This window comes from Acipenser ruthenus, chromosome 7, assembly GCF_902713425.1.
Source record: "Acipenser ruthenus chromosome 7, fAciRut3.2 maternal haplotype, whole genome shotgun sequence".
NCBI classification, from domain to species: Eukaryota; Metazoa; Chordata; class Actinopteri; order Acipenseriformes; family Acipenseridae; genus Acipenser; species Acipenser ruthenus.
In genome coordinates, this window is record NC_081195.1 from 28,693,075 (window position 1) to 28,703,166 (window position 10,092).

General features: G+C 39.8%; 1 long non-coding RNA gene across 1 annotated transcript; it reads left to right on the forward strand.

The window, feature by feature from the left end:
- The first annotated feature begins 334 nt into the window (after positions 1-334).
- LOC131737594 (uncharacterized) lies at positions 335-9,177 on the forward strand. Its single transcript, XR_009329242.1, has 2 exons — positions 335-726; positions 8,789-9,177. It is a non-coding gene; the product is annotated as an uncharacterized LOC131737594 (long non-coding RNA).
- Positions 9,178-10,092: the final 915 nt, after the last annotated feature.

The window sequence follows — 10,092 nt, forward strand, 5'->3', positions numbered from 1 at the left end:
TTCACAATGTGGGCAATAGATTGATAAATATAAACTATTAACATATCTATTTTTGAAAGCATTCTTACTTTACAGCATTTTTTCACAACTGCCTAAAACTTTTGCACAGTACTGTGTATATATATATAAATTCATTCGATTTTTTTGGTGTTCAATAAATAGTTTTACCGTTTTTTTAATCACTCACGAATTAAAAAAGAAAATCTTTTAAAATCAAAATCGCAAAATTAACTGTTAATACCGTTCAATAAGGTTACTGTGGCAGGTTTGGGAAATAGCATAAGTGTCTAACTAGGCCTATATGGCGGGTAACCCTGATTTGTTAAGCGTTGTATTCGTGGTTCGTGCGTCTTGTTTTGTAAATATACCATCAAAACGTTTCGATAGTGCACCTACGACACCGTCAGCAAGACCTTACCCCGTGATCGTGACTGAATACCCTGAGCGTCTGCAGCTGCACAGGATCCGCAGAGCTGCTGGCGCTTGTGTCACGTGATGCTTGCTTCTACTAGTTCAAGGCGTGTGGAAGCGGGTGGGGTTTTGTACCTGTCTCTACCTTTACCTTAGTGCTCCTGTACGTAAATACATGTGTCGGGGATCGTGCTGAACACGGAACAGCAGTACAAAGAACTCTAGCGACCAAAATTCTTGCTGGTTACTCCTCACGTCGTGAAGGACAACAGAGGCTGCTCTACGAACGGAAGATCGTTTTTCTACAGAGATTAAGTAAGTGTTTCTGGATAATATTATAACCCCCCACCCCCCCGGGCTGGTGTAAGGCATGCTTTCCTTGTTTAGACTTTTGCTAAGGGTAATTTGAGTAGCGTAACATTTAAAAGAAAACATTGGCTCTTATTTGACGCAAAGTTTTTTGCATGTAATATTAATTATGTAACTTTTTTTTTTTGGGTAATATTCTGTGTGTCATGTAAACTGTTCAGACCCTACTTGTATTTGTGGATACACCGACTGATTGCATATTTAATACATTGCTTGACGTTCAGGATCTCCGTGTGCAGGCAACAAACTCGAATTATTTATGTGAGTGGCTACAGGGTTTTTTTTTTTTTTTTAGTAGATAGTTCTGGGACCGTTTTTTCAAAACTTTAAATCCGGATCAATTTTGTCTGGATTTTGGAATCCTGCTTTTTGTAAGCCAGATTGTTTGTTTGTTTTTATCTGGATAATTTGTATTCCGTTTTTCAGAGAAAGATAGTGTTGGATTACATGTGTCCAGATCAGAAATAATCACGATTAGGAAATCCTGTTTTTTCAAGGCGTGGGCCCCAACTTCAATTAAAACTCTGAATACATCAAATATCTCCGCGGGGTTTGAGCAGCGCAACGTAGCCAAGTCTGAACATGTATGGTGCTGAGTGAAGCAAGGCGATAATGTTTTTGCAGTTTATAACAGTAGTTGCACGTTTACACTACAAATACAAAACACATAAGCATACATACAACCTACAGAAACAAACACACTGTGCACAATAACTGCAAAAACCACTTCATTTGACAAAGTGCTAACAGAAACTAAAAAAATCCCCAAACAGAAAAAGCTGTATTGCTTTTTTGTTCTTAGCTGTATTGTAATCTCTTAGCTATGTTGTAATAACGTGTTACCTCTGTAAGTGAACCTGCATAAGGGCGTCTGTCAAGCAGAAATTAAAAATCATGCTAAGCTACTGCTGCTGCCTTCAAACCAAAACTCAAATCTTAGCTGTACAGCTAAACAAAGATACTGCGTTGCCTGCAAAAAACGGAACAAGCAGACAAAAATAGATTTTTTTTAAAAAAAACAGCCTTGAGTGACAAATTCAGCAACATGTTCAAGTTTTGTAAACCTTTTAAAATGAATTTGACACGCTAATGAAAAGGAACGTGCAATTCCCATGTTTTGCTGCCTTTAAAATAAATATTATACACGGAAGAAAAGTTAACGACAAACCTTAAATGACAAAACCCACGTTTTTGCATTTATTTACGTTTCTGATACCAACCAAGTAGAAATAATGATTACGTTTTAAAACCACAGATACATTCAAATAATTAATAAATTGTAACATCATACATGCCACTGACTCGCTAGGTCATTGTATGTAGTATGACTCAAACACCAATCATGAATTCGGTATTTTTTTGACACCGTTGCCATAGTAAACAAATGCACAGCGCTGATAAGTATGACTTCACAATGTGGAATACTGTCAGGAAAATAAAATGCCTGTTTTTCGCGGTAAATTATTTTTTGCTTACGAAATCAGCTGTCAATTCCCCAATGCCTGCCGTTGTACACATTTCAAATACACACTAATTTTTAATTTCCCAAAATATTTTTAAGACGGAAAACTGTTTATAGACGGAACACTCCCAACTACTATGTAAACTATTTAAAATATTTGTAGACAAAAAATAAATGTACTTACATATATTCGCGGTGAATGCACTTTAGAGTCAAACAGGCAGCGTCACCAAACCAGCGAGAACACAGTGTTAGATTTTAAGCAATTATTAAATACAGTGAAAGTCAGTCAATTACTTACCGTTGCCTAGTTAGTATCCTCTCGTCTCCGCTCCACACAGTTTAAGCGTCAGGGCTTGCAGTTATATAGTCAGGACGCTCCAGACAATCGCACGTATCTCTTCAAACAACAGCAATTTTAAGATATCTGTCAGCATTCGGCCAGCTGTCATAACCCTGTTCACTCGAGCCCTTCTATTAAACTAAACTCTTAAAAGAGTGTGCAGATTTGTTTTGCCATGTTGACTGCCGCACTACGACTAACTTATTTTAAAAATGCACATTAAAACGTCTGGGACTTTTTCAACAGGTTGTGAAAAGATCCGCGCCAACTGCCTCACAAGCTGTCAATCAAACGTGGTTTGCACATGATTCGTTGTGTGAGAGGACGATCTCACCCAAAATTGCATCACAATGACTACTTTGCTTTGATTGGCTAAAGCCTGCTGCATATTAAAAAAATAGCTTATTTGACTTAAACTTAAACACCTGCCTTCGGGGCGCACAGTTGATGTTTTTTATTTTTTTTTATTCACATAGGCGCAGATTTGGGTAGGCATCTATGTGAACTGGGTGGGCCGTGGTTACACCACTGCCTAAGAGTGCGCACGTTTACTTGGTTATGAGACAAACAAATAAGTATGTCAAGAAAATACTCTATCAAGTTATTAAACTAAAAAAAGTATTTGTTTACATAATTAGCACGGAATGTAAACTGACTGCAAAGACTTTAAACAGATTTAAACATCCTCCGCCGCACAATAGAATGTATAAATGGGGTGCTTAAGAGACGATTCGCTTGTTTGGATTACCTGCGTGTGGATCCGCCCAGTGCATGCAACATCATTCTAGCATGCATCGTATTGCACAATATTGCTGTCATGCGCAAGGTGCCATTTACTGGGGAGGACTTGAATGACTTTCCGGAGCCTTAAGAACAACAGCGTGATACACCTTTAAAATCACAGCAGGATGGGTTCCCGAGTGGAGCATCCAGTAAAAGCACTTGCGTAGAGAGCCGGAGGCGCCGTATAGCCTGGACGTCGCCGGTTCGAGTCCAGGCTGTTCCACAGCCGACCGTGGATGGGAGCTCCCAGGGGGCGGCGCTCAATTGGCCGAGCGTCGCCCGGGGGGGTGGAGGGTTAGGTCTGCCGGGGGGTCCTCGGCTCACCGCAACCCCTGTAGTCTGGCCGGGCGCCTGCGGGCTTGCCTGTAAGCTGCCCGAGAGCTGCGTTGTCCTCCAACACTGTAGCGTTTGGGTGGCTGCATAGTGAGTCCACAGTGTGAAAAAAGCGGTCGGTCTGACGGCACACGCTTCGGAGGACAGCGTGTGTTCGTCTTTGCCCTCCCGAGTCAGTGCAGAGGTGGTAGCAGTGAGCTGAGCCTAGTGAAATAATTGGCCATTCCAAATTGGGAGAAAATAATAAAAATAATTGGCAACAATTAAATAATAAAAAAAAAAAACAGCAGGATCGACTTGCTGGATGTGCAATGAGAGATTCTTTTGTAAGAAACTACTTTTAAAAGGGTCATGGTTTAAACTTTAATTTAAACTTTGACGAAAAGGTATGTAGGCTGCAGTTTCCTTTTTTTTAATTTCTAAATAACACACACTCACATGCGGATGTACAGCATAGAGTGCCTTGCATAAGTATTCCCCCCCCCCCCCCCCCTTGATCTATAGCATATACAGTGCCTTGCGAAAGTATTCGGCCCCCTTGAACTTTGCGACCTTTTGCCACATTTCAGGCTTCAAACATAAAGATATGAAACTGTAATTTTTTGTGAAGAATCAACAACAAGTGGGACACAATCATGAAGTGGAACGAAATTTATTGGATATTTCAAACTTTTTTAACAAATAAAAAACTGAAAAATTGGGCGTGCAAAATTATTCAGCCCCCTTAAGTTAATACTTTGTAGCGCCACCTTTTGCTGCGATTACAGGTGTAAGTCGCTTGGGGTATGTCTCTATCAGTTTTGCACATCGAGAGACTGAAATTTTGGATGGAGAGCATTTGTGAACAGCAGTTTTCAGTTCTTTCCACAGATTCTCGATTGGATTCAGGTCTGGACTTTGACTTGGCCATTCTAACACCTGGATATGTTTATTTGTGAACCATTCCATTGTAGATTTTGCTTTATGTTTTGGATCATTGTCTTGTTGGAAGACAAATCTCCGTCCCAGTCTCAGGTCTTTTGCAGACTCCATCAGGTTTTCTTCCAGAATGGTCCTGTATTTGGCTCCATCCATCTTCCCATCAATTTTAACCATCTTCCCTGTCCCTGCTGAAGAAAAGCAGGCCCAAACCATGATGCTGCCACCACCATGTTTGACAGTGGGGATGGCGTGTTCAGGGTGATGAGCTGTGTTGCTTTTACGCCAAACATAACGTTTTGCATTGTTGCCAAAAAGTTCGATTTTGGTTTCATCTGACCAGAGCACCTTCTTCCACATGTTTGGTGTGTCTCCCAGGTGGCTTGTGGCAAACTGTAAACAACACTTTTTATGGATATCTTTAAGAAATGGCTTTCTTCTTGCCACTCTTCCATAAAGGCCAGATTTGTGCAGTATACGACTGATTGTTGTCCTATGGACAGAGTCTCCCACCTCAGCTGTAGATCTCTGCAGTTCATCCAGAGTGATCATGGGCCTCTTGGCTGCATCTCTGATCAGTCTTCTCCTTGTATGAGCTGAAAGTTTAGAGGGACGGCCAGGTCTTGGTAGATTTGCAGTGGTCTGATACTCCTTCCATTTCAATATTATCGCTTGCACAGTACTCCTTGGGATGTTTAAAGCTTGGGAAATCTTTTTGTATCCAAATCCGGCTTTAAACTTCTCCACAACAGTATCTCGGACCTGCCTGGTGTGTTCCTTGTTCTTCATGATGCTCTCTGCGCTTTAAACGGACCTCTGAGACTATCACAGTGCAGGTGCATTTATACGGAGACTTGATTACACACAGGTGGATTCTATTTATCATCATTAGTCATTTAGGTCAACATTGGATCATTCAGAGATCCTCACTGAACTTCTGGAGAGAGTTTGCTGCACTGAAAGTAAAGGGGCTGAATAATTTTGCACGCCCAATTTTTCAGTTTTTTATTTGTTAAAAAAGTTTGAAATATCCAATAAATTTCGTTCCACTTCATGATTGTGTCCCACTTGTTGTTGATTCTTCACAAAAAATTACAGTTTCATATCTTTATGTTTGAAGCCTGAAATGTGGCAAAAGGTCGCAAAGTTCAAGGGGGCCGAATATTTTCGCAAGGCACTGTATGTGCTGGACAACTAACATTTCTTTTATAGGTTAAGTGCTCTCGAGTAAACGGCCGTTTTCTTTTTCTTTATGCGACAGATGCTGTTAATAAAATGTTTTATACAAACATGAATAATACAATAAAACCAACTGTGGGTAATGTGTTACATTATTTAAGACATATTATTATGTTTTCCATCTAAATGGAGACCAAATTTAATTGTTTCACAAAGTTGTATCATTTGAATCCACCTTCCGAGTGGGATCAGAACAATCCTGATATATGACATCAGAGTAATTGTGATCTCCTCTTTTAAATTCTGATAAACCCAATTGCAATATTTAGTTGTGATTAAAAGTGGGATTGGATTACCAAAACTAGATCCGGATCACAGTAATCTCGATCGCATTTCGATGTTTTGAAAAACCCAGTTTTACAATATAATCAAACACGGAAACCCAATTACCAAAGTTTTGAAAAACTGGCCTCTGTTATTTTTCAGGGAGCGGTATGAAAGTGCTTATGCGCTGTGGTAAAGCGGTTGTTATCCAGTAATTGGAAGCCCAGTTAATAAGAATAGGGGAGACCAGGGACAGTTGTAACAGTTTTTAATTTTGCATCATAACTCCAAGACCATTTGAGCTGGTTTTCCCATTTTGTGATACAAACAACTTACACCTGTCTTTTACCAATTCCCAGCGTTTTCATGTTTGTAGAGGTAATGTAAAGACCACAGTATTGCTTCAAATGTAAGGAGTCCGATGTTACAATGGACCCCATGGCCGGGGGCAGTTGTAACATTTTGTGTATTTTATTTAATAACAAATAAACACCAACATGTTGCATGTCATTTAAAAACAGGGATATCTTTAGTCAATAAGATATATATATATATATATATATATATAATATATATATATATATATATATATATATATATATATATATATATAATGTGAACTGGCCGGCACCGCTCACGGTTCGTTGCCCCTTTAAAAACTGACCCAACACACAGACTTGGATTTTTCAGCGCAGTTGCGCTATTTTTAATAAACACAAAACAAATACAAAACAAAAACCTAACTCCGTTTTGGAGCGCTAACTAAACAGGTTATTCCCTGACTAACTCGCAGGACAGCTACGCCGTTTACCTGCCCAACACACACAAAAACCACAGGCTTAACACAGCACTTACTTTTCAACTCTGGCTAATCGGAGACAGAGCACCTCTTCTGCCTCCTTCTACTCAGCAGCCCTGAGCATTCTGACTGCTCTTTATACCCTGCACCTGGTCCCAATTTCCAATTACCACCCAGGTGCAGGGGATAATTAAACAATTAAACAGTTCACAAACAATGATTAACAGAAAAGCAAAACAATTCAACAATAAACCAAAACAATTAACCTAAACAAACGTGCATATTCACATGTTTTCTCCTTCAGGGAGGCTTTAACCCCCTCCCTGCTATCTCACAATATATATATCCTCATCAGAAAGATCGAACTCTTCCTTTCTCTGGTGTTTTGTCTTTGCCTTTTTCTTTCCAGTTTTCTTTTTTATATTGGCCGAATCAATTTTCCTTTTTGCCTTCTGACCCACAGATTTCTTTTTTCAGCTTTCATGGCTAATTTTACCTGTGTGTCAGTGAGAACTGCTGTTACTTTCCTCTTTCTCCCTTCTGTTTTGATTTGCCTTGGGCCTGCTTTGGAACGGGCAGACGGCGACTGGAGAGAATGCTTCCTTTTGTGTCTCTCTCTTGGAGAGCTTGATTATAGCCTGATGTACTTGCCTCTGGAGAGGTGACTTGAGGTGTGGTTGGAGAGGTGACTTGAGGTGTGGTTGGAGAGGTGACCTGAGGTGTGGTTGGAGAGGTGACCTCAGGTGTGGTTGGAGAGGTGACCTCGGGTGTGGTTGGAGAGGTGACTTGAGATGTGGTTGGAGAGGTGACCTGAAGTGTGGTTGGAGAGGTGACTTGAGGTGTGGTTGGAGAGGTGAGCTGTGTTAGGAGAGGTGACCTGAGGTGTGGTTGGAGAGGTGACCTGAGGTGTGGTTGGAGAGGTGACTTGAGGTGTGGTTGGAGAGGTGACCTGAGGTGTGGTTGGAGAGGTGACTTGAGGTGTGGTTGGAGAGGTGACTTGAGGTGTGGTTGGAGAGGTGACCTGAGGTGTGGTTGGAGAGGTGACCTGAGGTGTGGTTGGAGAGGTGACCTGAGGTGTGGTTGGAGAGGTGACCTCAGGTGTGGTTGGAGAGGTGACCTCGGGTGTGGTTGGAGAGGTGACTTGAGGTGTGGTTGGAGAGGTGACTTGAGGTGTGGTTGGAGATCTGACCTGTGTTAGGAGAGGTGACTCTGATGCATTTGTGTTTTCATTTGAAAGTGAAGCAGGTGAAAGTGGCCGATCAGTGACAAAAAACAGTGTGTATTTAGTGAACTTACTTATAAACTAGACACTTTGGAGCCGTTGGGAATGAACATTCTATTCTGAGGTCATCATCCTCATCAGCAACATCAGCAACATTCTGGAATTTTATTTAAAAGACTACTTGTTTGTTTTTTTACCAACTTCTTAAAGCACTGTTTTTTTCGTATTCAGCCGATGAAGGACTTGTAGTCTGAAACGTCCTGATAATTGATTTGTAATCAATTATTCTACCTTTTTAAGTACCTGAAATATCCTTTTCTTTTTTCTTATTGATCATTTTGGTACACAGCAGTTTTCCTTTTTATCAAACTTTACATATATATATATATATATATGGACTCAGTGACTTGTCATCCTGCTGCTCAAGTTATAAATAGCTTTACATTTCATAACAATCCCAGGATATTTGAGACATTTTAGTTATTTTGACAATAATCATGATTTATCGTGATCATTTACTGCCGATAATTAATAACTAAAACTTTCATTATCACCCAATTGTATCTGTGTCTGTCTCCCCACCTTAGATTTGAACCTACAACCAAGAAATGGTGTTTAATTAATGGTGTCTTTGTATGTCTGCAGAGATGACCGTGTCTAAAATCGTTCCCAAGAACAAGGCTCCTGGGGTGGATTTCTGTGGAGTGAAGCAGTACTATTACATCATCCGATCTGACCTCGGCTGCTACATGAGATCTAGCAACTTCCATGAAGGAAGAGACCTGTCTGTGTTCAGCCTGCATCAGTCCTGCCGTGGAGGAGACTTCTACCTGGCTCACCAGGATGATCTCTTCTACATCATCAAAGGGACATGAACGCACTGCTGTAAAGTTATTGTATAATGTCTCTGTTCCTAATTTGTTGTTTTCAAGGTGATTGGAATGTGAAACCAATGGAAACAAATGCTGAGATGTGTTAAAAAAAAAATCTAACTCTTATTGTACTGAAATCAATAAAAAGATAAATAAGCTGCATACCTTGAGCCCAAATCATTATTTCTCTTCTCCATCACCCTCCAATATAGTTTCTGTAACTAGGAACCAGGCCTGGGAACATGATCTATTCTAATACCCTTGGCAGAAAGCAAATAGAATTTGGAGATCTTTAAATCTTTTTGTGGTAATTAAATATATGTGTAATATATGAAGTAATTTTAATTGTTAGAAGGACAGTAGAGGAGTAGCAACTATAACTACTACTGCAGATATACAGCTCCAGTTCTGAACAAGATCAGATATAACCGTGCTAGAAGTGCAGTAGAGGAGTGAATAGGCATACAAATAAATAAACGCATGCACTATATATATATATATATATATATATATATATATATATATATAAACATTCATTCATTCATGTTCATTAAAAAATTCTACCTGTTTAAAAATAAATAAATAAATAAAAAAAAGTCCTAAACTCAAAACCACAAATGATGACCAATTAACTGTTAATAACGTTCAATAAAGTTACTGTGGCAGGTTTGGCCAATAGCGTAAGTGTCTAACTAGGCCTATATGGCGGTTACCTCGGTTCGTTTGGTAAGTTCTATACTAATTTGTGCCTACAAATATTGTAATAGGTATATAAATAGATACTACTTTAAAATATTCAATTAATTTGGTTGTTTTTGTTAATGTTTATTTTAATGTTCAGTTTATTCATGTATCTATTTATCTATCTATATGGCGATGTACCGTTCTTGTCGACTACGTATTTGTTTTTCATTTGTGCACAAAATGATCCTTCCGACATTACAACAGACTTAAAATAAGGTGTTAGGTGTTGAAGGGCGGGCACTAGGACCCAGCGGAGTCCTGTTCGGCTTTTGTCTACATGCGCGCGTGACAGGACAGGATCTCGCGGTCAGCCAAGCTTGCCGTGCTCGAGCC